General features: G+C 36.1%; 1 pseudogene; it reads left to right on the top strand.

Annotated features, from left to right (window-relative positions):
• The first annotated feature begins 1,549 nt into the window (after nucleotides 1–1,549).
• LOC149545015 (low affinity inorganic phosphate transporter 3-like) lies at nucleotides 1,550–10,292 on the top strand (annotated as a pseudogene).
• The last annotated feature ends 5,899 nt before the right edge of the window (nucleotides 10,293–16,191 follow it).

Consider the following 16,191-nt stretch of genomic DNA (forward strand, 5'->3'; position numbering starts at 1 on the left):
ATTGGGCTAAGACTTCACATCAAAACTCTGCTATGTTTCTTTTAGATTTTGAGAAAGCCTATGACCGCGTTGAATGGGAATTTATCTTCTCTATTCTTCAGGCTTTTGGATTCCCTGATGAATTTGTTCGGTATATTCAAGTCTTGCTTAAGGATTCATCTTCTTGAATTGAAATCAATGGTTTTCTTTCTAATCCTATACCTTTGTCCCAGTCCATTCGACAAGGATGTCCCCTTGCTCCTGCTCTTTTTGTTATCGCTTCTGATGCCTTGTACTATATCCTCAGAGATAACACTATTTCTCCTAAAGTTAATGGGATTTCCCTCCCTGATAATTCTGAGCTTCTTAATATCTAGTTTGCGGATGATACTTCGCTTTTCCTTGAACTATATTGTAGTAATATTCAGCATCTTAATCTTAAACTTGACCTGTTTGAGACCATTTTTGGAGCTCGCATTTCCAAATCCAAATCTATTATGCTTGGTTGGAAAGAGGAGCCTCCTAATTGGTTTCTCCAGTTTGGATATTCATGGGGTGAACCTAATAAGATTGTCAGGTATTTGGGGGTCCCCTTTTCCATTTCCCCGTCTCTCAAAGACATGTGGATTTGGATTAAGGATAAAATTGTTAAGAAGCTCTACAAGTGGGATAATAGGGAGTTGTCACTTGCTGGTAGGGTGCAGGTGTGTCAGAAAATCTTGTCATCCTATAGTATATACTACTCGTCTGTCTGGATGTTTAGTAACTACCAAGTGTTTGAGATTCAGAAAGCCATAAGGAGATTCTTATGGTCTGATGGCAAAGGTCACAAGAAGAAACATGCTGTTAAATGGAGTTGGTGTCATGTTGACAAGAACTCTGGTGGCTTAGGCCTAATTGACCTTAGGATACAAGGCATATCCCTTGCTGCTAAGTGGATTTTTCAGGCTCTTGATGGTCAAGAACCCTGGAAGATTCTTCTTAGAAATAACATTCAATCCGGTTATCCTAAGTAGGCCAAACATTGGAAAAACCTTCCTTTTACTGATCTGGTTGCTAGGTCCTTCCTTGTCTCTGTCCAAGGTTCCCTGGTTTTCAAGTCTATTTGGAAAGCTTGGGAACTTGTGAGGGGTTTCATCTATAATTCCAACTTTGCTAGTAATAACTCTATTCATGGTGAGCGTTCTATATGGTGGAATTTGCATCATAATGGTAAGCCTCTTGCCATGACTCAAGGTTGTTCTGCGAAATTTTGGAACAACCTTGGCATCCAGAGCTTTATTGACATTTTGGAGAATGATAACCTTGTTAGTTGGTAGGATATTAGAATCAAGTTCGATCTTCCTATCTCCGATAAATGTACATATAATATGGTTGCCAATGCCTGCCACACTCTTAATCTTCCTTGCAGGTGTGATGTGGACTCTCATAGATTTCTAAATTTCCATTGGTATGATGGATCTCTCCTACATAAAACTAAAGCTAAAGATATATATAAGTTTCTCAATAATGAAAACTCTGTTATTTCTCACCTTAATACTACTTGGTATATGAACTTGAACTCTCTTGAATGGCAAAAAATTCTTGACAGATTTTGGAAATTTCATATTCCCCCCAAAATCTTACATTTTAAATGGCAGCTTCTTCTCGATAGACTTCCTATTAAAAATCACGTTGGTGATGGTAAACTTTGTACTATTTGTAGGGTTCCTGAAAATTTAAGGCATATGTTTTTTACTTATCAATTTGCTAGGATTATATGGAAGTTTTTTGGAATTTCTATAGCTGATCATGTTCCTGTTTTAGGCACCATTCTTGGCAACTTATTTGGTCTTAAAAAGGATGCTAATTTTTTCTGGAATATTCTATCCTCTCACATTCTTTGGTTTATTTGGAAACGTAGAAATGAGAAAAAATTTCAAGATATTGGTAGATCCCTTACTTTGTTTCATTTGAAATTCATCTGTTTTAAGATTGTCTCGCAGATTTGCTGCATTATGAAGCTCGAGATGGACAAGCTAAAAAGATTCCTCCATGATGGGCTCACTACTATGTTCATTTATGAGATGAGGCATGGGTTGAAATTGGCTAGCATTCTTGATAACCAGACTGCTTTTGGAAAAGCTCTTAAGGAGTTGCTCAAGGAAATACATGCGAACAGAGGCTCCTTTACTGATAGACATGACTCCTTTGCTCAACTTCTCGAGCGAAAGAAAGTCGTGTGGATGGAAGGAGAGCTAGGATGGACAGCTTGGTTCGATGATCATGATGATGTTTTGGAATAGCTTATTTGTCTCCTCTTTTTGTAATCTTGTTACCACTGCTACTTAATGTGTTAGTTGGCTGATTCAGGCTGATTGTTGGACTTTGATCTTGGTGGTTGAGGCTCGCCTCCCCCCCTCTTTTGATACTATACCTCTTTTTGTTCTCTCGATTATTTAATTTTAAAGAAAAAGAATATTTTTTACGTTTATTATGAATAACTTTAAAGAAAGTATAGATATTTACAAAATTCTTAATCGAATTTATATCTTAGTATTTAAATGACATCACGCAAAATTAGGAGAGGAATAAAAAGAAACGAGAAAATAGTTATAATATATCACATGTATGCATTATAATACAATTATATTAGAATTGGTATCCTAGTATATCAACAATAGGACAGAAAATTGAAATGGCCTGCATAATGTCCAAGAGATAAATTAAAGTGTAAATTAAATCATGTTTGCCCAGTGCGTTAAATTCCAGTTGCGAAACCAAGAAAACCAGTGACGAGGACATGCCATATATTTTTCAATCAAGTTAAATTTCAGTTGTGAAACCAAGAAAACCAATGATGAGGACATGCCATATATTTGTCAATCAAGTTAAATTCCAGTTGTGAAACCAAGAGAACCAGTGATGAGGACATGCCATATATTTGTCAATCAATCATCAAAGTATATGATGATAGTATATGAATTCAATGAACAGAAGGATTTGTGAAATGAAATTGAATATTTTTAATGACGTTTATGAGACTGGTTCAAGGGATCAAAAGAAGATCCATTAATCAGTGTACTCAGATTTCTACAAACTATCCCTTTTGTTATAGATCTGCGTTAAGTAAGATAGTCCTCTTGTGAAATCTTGACCATTCAAAACCTTCTTTTATACTGTTCACCATACAATGTCCTTGTACTGGCTGCCTATATCCTCATATATAGTATATATGGTGCACTCTTTCACATAATGTCATTGGGTTTCTACCAATGTCCTGCTAGAACCAAAGATTTTCTCTGCAGCTTTTGAGGGGCATTATGTCTATTTGTGCAAATAGGAGTCCTCGTCCCACACAACTGTGTAGTTTCTCTCATCTTATTTTCTTCGTTTTGTTACTTGTGATGATGGCATTGTGTTTTCCTCTGCTTGCAGGTGAGTACAATCTGACTTCCGGCTGCAATGGACGCATCAAAAACAGAACGGTACCATTTCATGATTACTGTAATAGGCTACTTTACCGACGCGTACAATCTCTTCTGCGTTACCACTGTCACGAGGCTGCTTGGACGAATCTATTATCCCGGAAATTGGGAGCCGGTGATTCCCGAGAGTATATTGTCTGCAGTCACCCGGGTGGCCCTATACGGAACCTTAGCTGGGCAGGTCTTCTTCTGGTCCATGGGCGACAGGCTTAGCCGAAAGAAAGTGTGCGGCGTGACGCTGATGCTCATGATTGTTTGCTCCATCGCCCAAGGTCTCTCCTTGGGCAGATTCAAGGAAGGCGTGATTGCCACCCTCTGTTTCTTCAGGTTCTGGCTGGGTTTCGGCATAGGCGGAGATTATTACTTGTCCGCTACCATGAAGACGAGACGACGATTCCTCGCGGCCTTCCTCACCATGCAAAGCTTGGGCATCCTCACGAGCGGTCTAGTTGCCCTAATCGTCTCTGCCGCATTTAGAAAGTACGAGCGAGGCTTTCCTGCCGACAAAGTAGTCCGTGAAGCAGACTGCATATGGAGAATCATCCTCATGTTCGGCGCACTCCCGGCGGCGCTCACGTTCTACTGTCGAATGAAGATTCCTCATACGGCCCCGGCGGCAGAAAACGAGAGGAGAACTCAGTCGACTGTGTGAAAACTCTAACTATTGCAGCAACTAATTATTAATCTCTTATCATAAATGATTATTAAACTGCTGAAAATAAATTCTCAGCTAATATCGAAAAATAACACAACTGCAACTTCACTTATAAAATACGGAAAGAAATGTGCAACACAATGAACACAATATTTTTGGACAAATTGTCTCTGGAAAAACTCTTAAGGGAATACCAGTTCTACAGATAAAGAATTATATTGAACTTCAGCAAATCAAGAGATACAAAAATTTCTTGCTTCTTACTGACAGAATTTCGACAACTTCCTAATTTCTCATGCTGATATCCCTCACTGCTATCCCCACGCTAACATTGCGCCCTTGCTAATACTGCAAGACTGTTTGCTAACACTGCAAACGTTTCTCCAAAATTTGTATTTCCAAATGACCCAATGACCCCTTTTTATACTACCCTATTGAAAAAATCAACGACCGAGATTAAATCAAACCAACGGCTGAGATTAAGACAACTCAACAGCCAATAATAGAATTGGTTGCAAGGTGTCCAAAAAGGAATCACTAAAATTAGTAAATAATTATTCTTGCAACAACCATTTACTAATTCTCGACAAGTGGACAAACAGCTGTCCAAACTACCCATAACTAATGCTGCTATACATAGATAAGGACGAACAGCTGTCCAAGCTACCCATAAATACTACTGCTATTTTCGGGTCAAAAATAACAGTTGTCTAACTAACAATAATTAACAATCCCTCTTAGCGAGAAAGCTGTTTTGCAGGACACCTAACTTATCTCTGAAGAAGATAAATTTTGCCTTCCCCAATGCCTTAGTCAGAATGTCTGCTACCTGCTCCGTAGGTATGTATTTTAGCTGAACAACTCCCCTTTATACACAATCTCTGATGAAGCGATATCTGATATCTATATGTTTAGACCTATCATGAAACACTGAATTCTCAGACAACTTGATGCAACTCTGATTGTCACAATGTATCACAGTAGTCTCAACCTTTTGACCAAACAAGGCTACTAACAACTTTCGAAATCATATAGCTTCACATGTCGCCATGCTAGTTGCTATGTATTCTGCTTCTGCTAAACTTAGAGCTACAGACTTCTGCTTTCTACTGAACCAAGATACAACTCCTGATCTCAAGCTGAAACAACACCCTGAAGTGCTCCTTTTGTCTGTTGTAATTCCTGCCCAATCTGTATCAGTATAGCCTATCAACCTAAGACCTTCACCTCGAACATATTTGATCCCATACTCGACTGTACCACGCAAGTAATGTAGCACATGCTTAGCCGCTATCCAATGCATTCTCTTTGGTTCAACCATGAATTGACTAAGAGAGTTTACTGCAATTGCTATATCTACTCTAGTGTTGACCAAATACATAAGCGAACCAATAAACTGTCTATATAAAGTGGGATCTACATATTTTTCCTTAGTTGTATCTACCTTCCTCCAATTCGTGATCATGGGTGTAGACATGGCTTTGCAATTCTCCATCCCAAATTTTTTCAAGATTTCAATGCAATATTTTACTTGACCAAGGAAAATCTCTCCATCTGTCTGCCACACTTCCATGCCTAGAAAGTAGTGCATAAGTCCTAAATCCTTCATCTCGAACTCTTCTGCAAGGTTCCTTTTGCAATTCACTATGAGCCCTAGTGAACTTGTAAGAAATAGGTCGTCTACATAAAGAACAAGAATGAGAATCTCACCCCTAACTATCAAGTAGTAGAGGTTAGCATCTGCTTCACTCTTCACAAAGCCCATTTTCTGCAAGTATTTATCAATGCGCTCATACCATGCTCAAGGAGCCTGCTTGAGTTCGTACAATGCTTTATTCAATTTGCACACGTGGGTCTCTTTGCTGTGTGCTACAAAGCCTGCTGGTTGTTCTATGTATACCTCCTCCTTCAACTCACCATTAAGGAATGCTGTCTTGACATCTATTTGATGAACTTTTCATCCCATCTGTGCTGCGAGTGAGATTATAGCTTGTATAGAAGTATACCTAGCAACAGGAGCAAATGTCTCCTCATAGTCTATTTTCTCCTTCTGAGAGAACCCCTTTGTCACAAACCTCGCCTTGTATTTTCCAATGCTACCATATGCACCATGCTTTATCTTATAGATCTAGCGTGATACAACTACAACCCTATCTGTTGGTCTAGGTACTACCTCCCACACATTATTCTGCATTATTGAAGAATATTCTTCAACCATAGCATCTCGCCATACCTGATGTTTTGCAGCTTCTTGATAGCTAGAAGGTTCACTATCTACCAACTGACTAACTAATGCCACATAGTCATTGAACTTGGTTGGTTGTCTTCGCTGTCTAGTACTCTTCCTAGGAGCTCCCACAAACTCCTGAGTATCCCTTTGTGTATCTGGAACCACATGGTTCCCGCTACCAACTATAGAGGATGAAATGTCAACCTCTACGTCTTCTAGATGCATTTCCTGTTGCACCTGTTGCTCCATACTCTGTGAATCTTCACTAACTAAGTCTACACTTGTATGGGTAACTGTACTTGAGCTTTGTTGCTCTTGACTTGGTCTTGGAGCTTCTGTTGGCTGCTCACTTTGATCATCTGCTGGCAAATCTCTGGATCTCTTGAATGCCTTGTCCTCCATGAACTTGACATCCCGTCTGACAATAATTCTTTTAGTCCCTGGAATGAAAATCCTATATGCCTTTAAAGTCTCACTATACCCAACAAAGTACCCCCTCTCTGCAGTCTGATCTAACTTTGTATGTGTATCTCCAAGAATATGGCAATATGCCAAACTCTCGAATGTCCTGAAGTGACTAACCTCTGGCTTCTTCCCTATGAAAGCCTCCTCTGGTGTCATATTAAATGCCTCTGCCCATAAGTAACGAGGCATGTCTTGATCATGTAGCATAGCTCTTGCTGCCTCTGAAATAGAACAGTTCTTCCTCTCAGCAACTCCATTCTGTTGTGGATTGTAAGGAACAATCCATTCTCTCTTGATTCCTTCTTTGGTGCAGAACTCTTGGAAGACATTTCCTTTGTACTTGCCTCTATTGTCTGACCAAAGAACCTTTATCTTCTTTCCTGTCGAGTTCTCCACAAGAGCCTTGAACTCTTGAAATCGACTAAAAACCTCATCCCTAGTCTTCAAGAAGTATATCCAAGTCTTTCTAGAGAAATCATCAATAAAAGTAACGTAGTACTCATATCCTCTAAGAGATTTCATCGACATCGGTCCACAAACATCTGAATGTACTAGATCAAGAACACCCTTAGATCTGGTGTCACTCCTTGGAAAAGATGCTTTCACAAACTTCCCCAACACACATCCCTTACATACATTGTCATGCTCTGTGCTCACCTCTGGAACACCTGTCACCGTCTCACGAAGCAATCTAAGTTCTCCATGATGATTATGACCCATCCTCCTATGCCATAGCTCTCCAAGATCTCTAGGATTAATGTTGCTCATTAGTGCCTTAGGAGTATCAAACTGCAATCTATAAAGGCGACCACTCTAACTCCAATAGTTATGGGTGATTTTCAATCCTTGTGCTTAATCAACACATTTGTCCCTCTAAAGAGTACATTATACCCCCTATCCTGAAGAACAGATACAGAAATCAAATTCATACCTAAGCCTAGCACATATAACACATCATGAAGTAGAATTATCTTTCCATTCTCCCTCTGAAACTGAATAGTCCCTTTCCCAACAAGGTTAAGTTTGGACAAATTTTTCATAGAAATCTGGATGTTGGTGTCCTCCTCCTTATAACTGGAGAAGTACTCTCTAACTCCTGTCATATGAAATGACGCCCCACTATCTATATACCAAACACACTGTGAGGTTGAGCTAACCATACAAGCTATGAGTGCAAACTCACATTCCATTTTACTGAAGAGTTCTTCCGCACTTGCTGAAGCTGCCACCTGCTTTTTACCCTTCTTCCTCTCTGGGCAATCACTGACATAGTGGCCAAACTCGTGACATCCAAAGCACTTGACCGTAGAAAGGTCCTTCTTTTCACTTTATGAATTTGATCCTTTGTTAGATCCCTTCTTTGCTTTCCCTTTACCTGCTAGGGCAACGTTCTCGTGTTTCACTTCATTTTTTTGACTCTTGTTGGCCCCATTGACAAGACTTAGTATAAACTCCTTTTGAGTGAAATCAGTCCATAGTCGATCCCAACTCGATAAAGTATCTTGTCCACTGACAACTTGAACAAAGACACTCTATTGTTTAGTAAACCCATTTAGGGCTATTCTCACTAGCTCATCATCACTAGGGCTAGCTCCAACAGCTGCTAACTCTTCCTTGACAAGTCTGAGCCTAGTGAGGTAACTTGTGACGTCTTCTCCTTGATTCATCTGGGTATTCTTTAGCTTCTCTATGAGAATCAACTTCCTGTTGGTGGTAGCATTTTGGTATAGATTCATAATGGCGTCCCACATCTTCTTCGTCGTATCTAGCTCTGCGATATGTGGAACAATATGATCCTTGACACCATCAAGGATAATCCTCCTTGCTTTGGCATCATCCTTCCTATATGCTGCAAGCTGTGTTGCATCCATTTGTACAGGTACAACACTGGTAGCATAATCTTTGATACCATTCTCTTCCAACAATAAAGAAATTTTGGCCTTCCAGACACCAAAATTTGAGGCACCATCCAATCTATCCTGATCTCTCAAACCAGCTGAAGCCATCTCAAGGGTTTAAAGCAATAATCTAAAGAGATCAAAATTTCTTTCCTAGGGAAAAACTCTTCTACCCTTAACAACGCTCTGATACTATGTGAAAAATCTAACTATTGCAGTCACTGATTATTAATCTCTTATCTTAAATGATTATTAAACTGCCAAAAATAAATTCTCAACTAATATCAAAAAATAACACAACTGCAACTTCACTTATAAAATATGGAAAGAAATGTGCAACACAATGAACACAATATTTTTGGACAAATTGTTCCTGGAAAAACCCCTAAGGGAAAACCAGTTCTACAGATGAAGGATTATATTAAACTTCAGCAAATCAAGAGATACAAAAATTTCTTGCCTCTTACTGGCAGAATTCTGACAACCTCCTGATTTCTCCCGCTGATATCCTCCACTGCTATCCTCACTCTAACATTGTGCCCTTGCTAACACTGCAAGACTGTTTGCTAAGACTGCAAACGTTTCTCCAAAACTTGTATCTCCAAATGACCCAATGACCCATTTTTATACTACCCTATTAGAAAAACCAACGACCGAGATTAAATCAAACCAACGGCTGAGATTAAGACAACTTGACAGCCAATAATAGAATTGGTTGCAAGGTGTCCAAAAGAGAATCACTAAAATTAGTAAATAATTATCTTGCAACAACCATTTACTAATTCTCGGCAAGTGGACAAACAGCTGTCCAAACTACCCATAACTAATGCTGCTATACATAAATAAGGACGAACAGCTGTCCAAGCTGCCCATAAATACTACTGCTATTTTCGAGTAAAAAATAACAGCTGTCCAACTAACAATAATTAACAGACCGAGCAGCCGGAAGTCGGGTTGTTTTCAGTGGAGTCCATGAGACGCCATGGGCTGCATTTGCTTGGCACAACGTCCACCTTCTTTCTTCTTGCCTTTGCCTTCGCTTTGTACGGCCAAAAGATTTTCTTTCGGAAGTCATATCGTAATCTGGGCGTCGGTTGGATCGATTTTTCCGGAGGCCTGGGAGCCATAGAACAAGTAGAGACGAGCGCATGGGAGCACGTGGAAATCGCGAGGGTTTCAATAGTGGCGGCGTACTGGCTCACTGTATTCCTGGTGGATCGCACAGGCCACTGTCATTCAGCTCGCGGGCGTCCACGAGAATCTGAGGCATAGTAATGGGATAGGGTTCCTGGCTTGTTTTGAATAAGTTCACCTTTCTGTTTGCTACCTTGGGCCCCAACAGCACCAGATTTGATTTCCCCTCAGGATTTCGATCGTTGGCCATCTCTGGCGCTGTCGGCGCTGCGTATTATGTTTATTTCTTCAGATATCTGTCGGTGCTGGGTATTTTGTTCGAAAGGGCGCTGAGGCAGTCGGTGCTGGCGATACTCGCTTTTACGAATGCTCTGGGTTTCATGGTCTCTATTATAGTGCGTGACACAAACGGCAGACCCCAGGAAGAAATCTCTGGGGAAAATGACGAGGGAGAAGAGGAGTAGGACGACCCCACGTTTCTACCCGCTCATGTCCTACGTACTGTAGGAAAATTCTACATTCCATTTCCGAAGAAATACTTGTACATATGTAGACATCTGATGCTTCGAAGATCTTTCGAATTAAATTTCACTGATATATGCACCTCAGTGAAAACTCCTGGTTGGATCATGCGACCCAATCAAGTTTAGTTTGCAATAACAATTAGATCTTTAGTTTTATTTATCATATTTCACTGCCGTACATTTCCACGTTTATAGTTGTTCAAAAAATGCATGTAATGTATACCCTAGTTATGCGCGGATTGCATATGGATAATTTTTGAGGCTGTAACCTCTGGAAAAACTACTTGATATAACCTCAAAACATGACCCGCAATATGTAATCACTGGTGGGAGATCAGTAAAGGTTAATTTTTGTGTTTATGTTGAATTTTTTCTATTTTCATTAAAAGTGAAATTTGAAGATCCCAGTGTGAGGAAAGGAGTAGGCTCATGGAAGTATTGAAGGGCAGACTAATAAAAAAAAGCTGCAGTATTAAAAATTTGTGTGAAATTGAAGCCTCGATACTTTAGAGAAAGAAGATAATTGTTTGAATGAAGTCAATCAAAGGGGGAAAGAAGCATGTGATTGCTGAAGGTAGATCGCAACTGTTAGAAGAAGAGATAAAGGACTGCAAAAGTTTGTAGGAAGGAGAGGAGAAGTAATTTAGATATAGAAAAGAGCCAGATCGTATCAAGGAAGAGATTGGAGATAGGACAGAACCAACTGTAGCTGAAATTTTTGTGAAAGAATTGAATAAGATTATAGTCAAGCCCGCTGAGTTTAAATTTGTAGGAAAAAACGGATCATGGGCATAAAGCTCTAGCAGAACGAAAATTAAAATAACAGATTGCAGATTTTGGAAAGAGATTAGAGAAGATATTACAACAGGACGAAAGAAAGTGTTCACTAAATGCTTTTTTGCTGAACATGCAATAAACTTTTATATCCTCCTCTTAATAAACAGAAATTAGACTGATCAAACCGCAGAAGACAAAGTTGTTGATCATGCAATGAAGAACACACATATATAAAAAGATACCATTTGTTAGGAAGTTTAATATTGTCTAGAAGAATTCAGAGATGTTAGGTAGGACAGATTTTCTATAGTCTTTGATTGGACATTTCAGCTTTTGAGTCGAACATTCTAGGATGTAGAGTATTGTAGAGGAGGAATTTTCAGTTTTAGGTTTTGATAGTTGTATGTAAGTTAGATCGATATATTATTGTTTTGTTCTACATATCTTTGTTTATGTTTTGTTTTTGTCTCATTTTTCTAATATTTCTAACAGTTGTTTCATTGGTTCTTACATTATTTTGGAGTTTTTTTTGAAATGATATCAAAGCCAAGTTCAACTAGAAATAGGCTATTGAAATGATTTGTTTATACAACTTCCATATTAATAGAGTAGTGTGTGTATATATATGTATGGTCTCTACAAATGAAGTCATGTTGATATTTGATGGAATTGATTTTGGAGATTGGAAGATTGTAGAGAAGAATGCTTTGAGGGAAAAGACTTTAAGGAGGATAGTTAATAGGAAGGTTGGAGAATCCCAAAGTGATAGAAAGAACTTTGGAAATGCAATTTGGAGCAAGGTAGAGATATCCTTGGTAAAGCTTTAAGCTCCAATTTCAATAGAAGATTTTTTGACATTGATAATCCAATATAGTTATGGAAGAATTTAGAAAAAAAATATTATAAAGATGCAGATATTACTAGCACATTTATTATAGAGGAAATTTTGGTCAACTTAGATCCATCTTATTTTAAAAATATGACCAATGACTTCAATGAAGTTGCCTATTTAAATGCTCAGTTGAAGAAAATAGATGTTGAATATGAAAGAAAGACTTTTAGTTGATCAAGAAATGGTTGAAAGTGAGCTTCATCAGTCATACATGATATTTTAAGGAATCGAGGGTAAAGGGTTATTTAACTAAATCTTAATAATCCATAACAAAAAATTTATTAATTTTTCAATTAGATGAAGAAGATCATCTTATTAAAGAGGACATATTAAGAAGAATCATGCATATGCAATTAAAAGTAAACATTTTAGAAATGATTGAAATAAGAATTCAAAAGAATAAAATAAATTTCAAAATAATGAATAATGAAGGTTCTAACTATTTTTTTAAAGAAATGATGCTGTGAAACAATGAGTTTGAACAAGCCCCATTCTATAAAGGTATTGTGGTGTTGAAAATCCCATATAGAAATTTTGTTTAAAAAAGAAGGATAATGATAGGCAACAATACAATCCAAAGAAGGAATGGCTTTAGGATGGAGACAAGGATGAAAAAAGCTCCATTTCCATCTCCCAAAAAAGGCAAGAGGAAACAAGTAAGGAGGTAATTGCTATACCTAAAAGTAAATATAACATTAAAGAAGGATACTTGACTAAGATTCTTTTAAACAATGGATTTTAGATTCTAGGACATCATTTCGCATGACTAGAGATAAATCTCTTCTTACTGATTTTTATGAAGGGGAGAATTTAGATCAAGAAGTTACTATTGGCAATAAAATGAAACTTTCAATTTTAGGATATGAAAACATTACTAACTCGAGGATTAAGGGTGAATCTTATTTCAAAATAAAAAATAATACAAGATAGATATGAGTTTATTGTCACTACTAATCAAGGAGATAGGAAAAACCCAAGTAATCTAATTGTTATTAATAGAGTTGATCATGATGAAAGTCTATTTAAATTTGTGGGATTTAGTGATGATAAATCTACACACTCTCAAGCTTTTAATCTTCAAGCTGATTACATGTTAAAATTTTGGCATGCTAGACTTGGATATCTAAATTATACGAAATTTCAAGGTATGGTTAGAATAGATATGATTAAAGGGTTACCAAAAATTTCACCTTTTTAAAGGATTTGATGAAGGACGTGTGCTAGGGAAACATCATTGAAATCCTTTTGATTCAAGAAAAGCATGGAGATAAAATCTTCCATTACAACTCATTCATAGTGATGATGAAGAATATATTTTTCCAACCAAAAACAAGCCATGGAGTGTTGAAGAAATCTATAAGGAAGGCTCAAAGATCCAACCAAGGAGTTATTCTACTCTCATGGCCAAAACATTACAAGTAAATGACCAAAATCATATTCAAGGAAGCTAGCAGGGAGAAAGAATGATAAAAAGCTATGAAATAATAATATAATGCATTGATGAATAAAAAACTTGAGAAGTTGTGCCCTAACACCAAGGTAAAAAAATTATTAGCTATGAGAGGGTTTACAAAAGAAAATTTAGATCAAATGTTGCAATATAAAAATTCAAGGCTAGATTGGTTGCTAAAGTATTTAATCAAAAAGGGTGTGTTGATTATGAAGAAACATTTTCTCCTATCATTAAAATAAATATAGTTAGAGTTATTCTTTATTTAGCTACAAATTTGGGGTGACATGTTCATCAAATTAATGCAGAAAATAGTATATTAAATGGAGATAGATATATATATATATATATATATATATATATATATATATATATATATATATATATATATATATATATATATATATATATATATATATATATATATATATATATATATATATATATATGGATCAACTACAAGGTTTTGTAGATCAAAAACATCATAATAATGTTTTGTGGATTAAAGAAGTCACTTTATGGAATAAAGAAAGCACCAAGAGCATGGCATGAGAAGATTGATATGTATTTTTAGCTTCATGGGTTTGAAAAATGTAAATCAGATCCAAATCTTTATGTGAAGGAAGTTCAAAATGAAATTAACATTGTTTCTGTTTATGCATATGACTTTCTCATAGCTGGACCAAATATTGGGTTAGTTAATGATTTAAAATAAGATCTCAATGGGGCATTCTTTATTAGTGATTTGAGTTAACTAAGTTATCTTCTTATCTTGCAAATTAGTTAGCTTTATGTTGGGTTGCTTATCTCTCAAGAAAAATATGCTTTGGATCTTTTTAGAGAAATTTAAAATTCTTGAATGCAAGCCAACCCCCATTATTTGGAATTAAGCTTACTAAGGAATGCAATTCCAAAAAGGTAGATCCAACTTTATATAGACAACTTGTTGGTATCTTGGTTTATCTAGCTCATTGTAGACTAGAAATTTGTTTTCTAGTTAATATGCTATCTAGATTTATCCACGGAACAAAGAATATCAATGGATGGATTCCAAAAGGATTTGCAATATTTTTTTTGAATCATTCACTATGAATACATTATAGTTATAAGTCCTTAGTTTCTATGATTGACTTTGCAAATCCAAACTCAAGACATGATATTGATAACAAAAAATCTATCGAGTGCTATATTTTTAAAGTGTAGACCATGTCCAATTATATAGAGTGAAAAAAAAGAAACTACATCACTATATTCATGTGAATTAGAATATAGAGTAGCAAAGGGAGTAAGAAAGTAAGTAGTTTGGATTGAAATTCCTTTATTTGACCTTAGTTTTGCACAAAGTTCAACTACTATAATGTATTGAGACAATAAGCATAATATACAAGTTACATAAATTCTTATTTTCCATGTTCAAAATAAAGCATATTAAGATTGATGTTAACTATATTAGGGATCTTGTTCAATAAATTATTGTTAATCTATATTTTTTCCAAGTGAAGATAAAGTGGCAGATATATTTTCTAAGAGTATGACTGATGCTAAAAAAATTAAGCTATGATATATGTTGGCAAGATTGAGGTAAACATTAAGGGGGGATAGTAATATAATGTTCCCCTCTCTTTTGTATTTTTTTTGTTTTCATTTATTCATCTAGCCACTATTAGGGGGGGTGTTAGAAAGATTAATACTGTCTAGAAGAACCTAGAGATGTTAGGTTGGAGAGAATTTCTAAATTCTTCCATGGAGAACTCCATATTTGGAGTAAAACATTCTAGAATATATAATATTTCAAAAGAAAAATTTCTAGATTTATGTATTACATTTATAAATATGTAATATGCATAGCCAAACTATACATTATTAGAAAATACTTTGAATGTTATTAATGGTTTTATGCAAGTTATATCAATTTATTAATTTTTCATATACATATATTTTCTTATGTTCTATTTTTACTCATTTTTCCTATTTTCTAATATTTCCAACAATGTTCCATTAATTTTTACATCGTTTTTGGGTCTATGTCAACACCATTTTGGATATTGGAGATTGCAGAAAAGAGTTTCTATAGAATTTCATTAGTGTTCACAATCAAACAAAGTGAAGGGTTTTTGGTCACTCTAAGAAGAAGATACAAGTCTTGATATTGTAAAGGAATCATAACTTGCAGCATTGGGTAAATTTAGTTTATTTCAATAGGAAAGATCAAGAAAAGGGAAGGAAATAGAATAAAATTTTATTATGTAAGAAGAATCATTTGAAAGATAATATGATGAAATTGAAACAATAAAATTCAAAATTGATAGAAAATCTTAGGAGTTGAGAAATAATTTTTATGAGAAAGTTTGTGAAAATGATAAACTTGAGAGGGCATTAGAGAAAGTTAAGAAGTTGGATTCAGATTTAGAAGAGAATCTAAAAAGGTTGGGAAAGGAAAATTATTTTTTCAAATCAAAGAAATCAATTTGTAATACCATATGCAATACAAGTGATTTGTGTCAATCTGTTGAAGATAACATAGCTAATTTCTTCATAGAAAGAGATTGAAGATTAAGGTAAGGATGTGTCTATAGGTATAGATGCAATTTTTCAAGATGATAATTATTGGTAAATAGATTTTTCATTGCAATACTATTTTTAAAACTAACCTATTTGCCCAAGAGACAGTGAAAATCATGCTAATAGTTGGAGAGATCATGATCAAATACCAATATTGA

Source organism: Cupressus sempervirens, chromosome 8 (assembly GCF_028749045.1).
Source record: "Cupressus sempervirens isolate cs-2001-9-10 chromosome 8, ASM2874904v1, whole genome shotgun sequence".
NCBI classification, from domain to species: domain Eukaryota; kingdom Viridiplantae; phylum Streptophyta; class Pinopsida; order Cupressales; family Cupressaceae; genus Cupressus; species Cupressus sempervirens.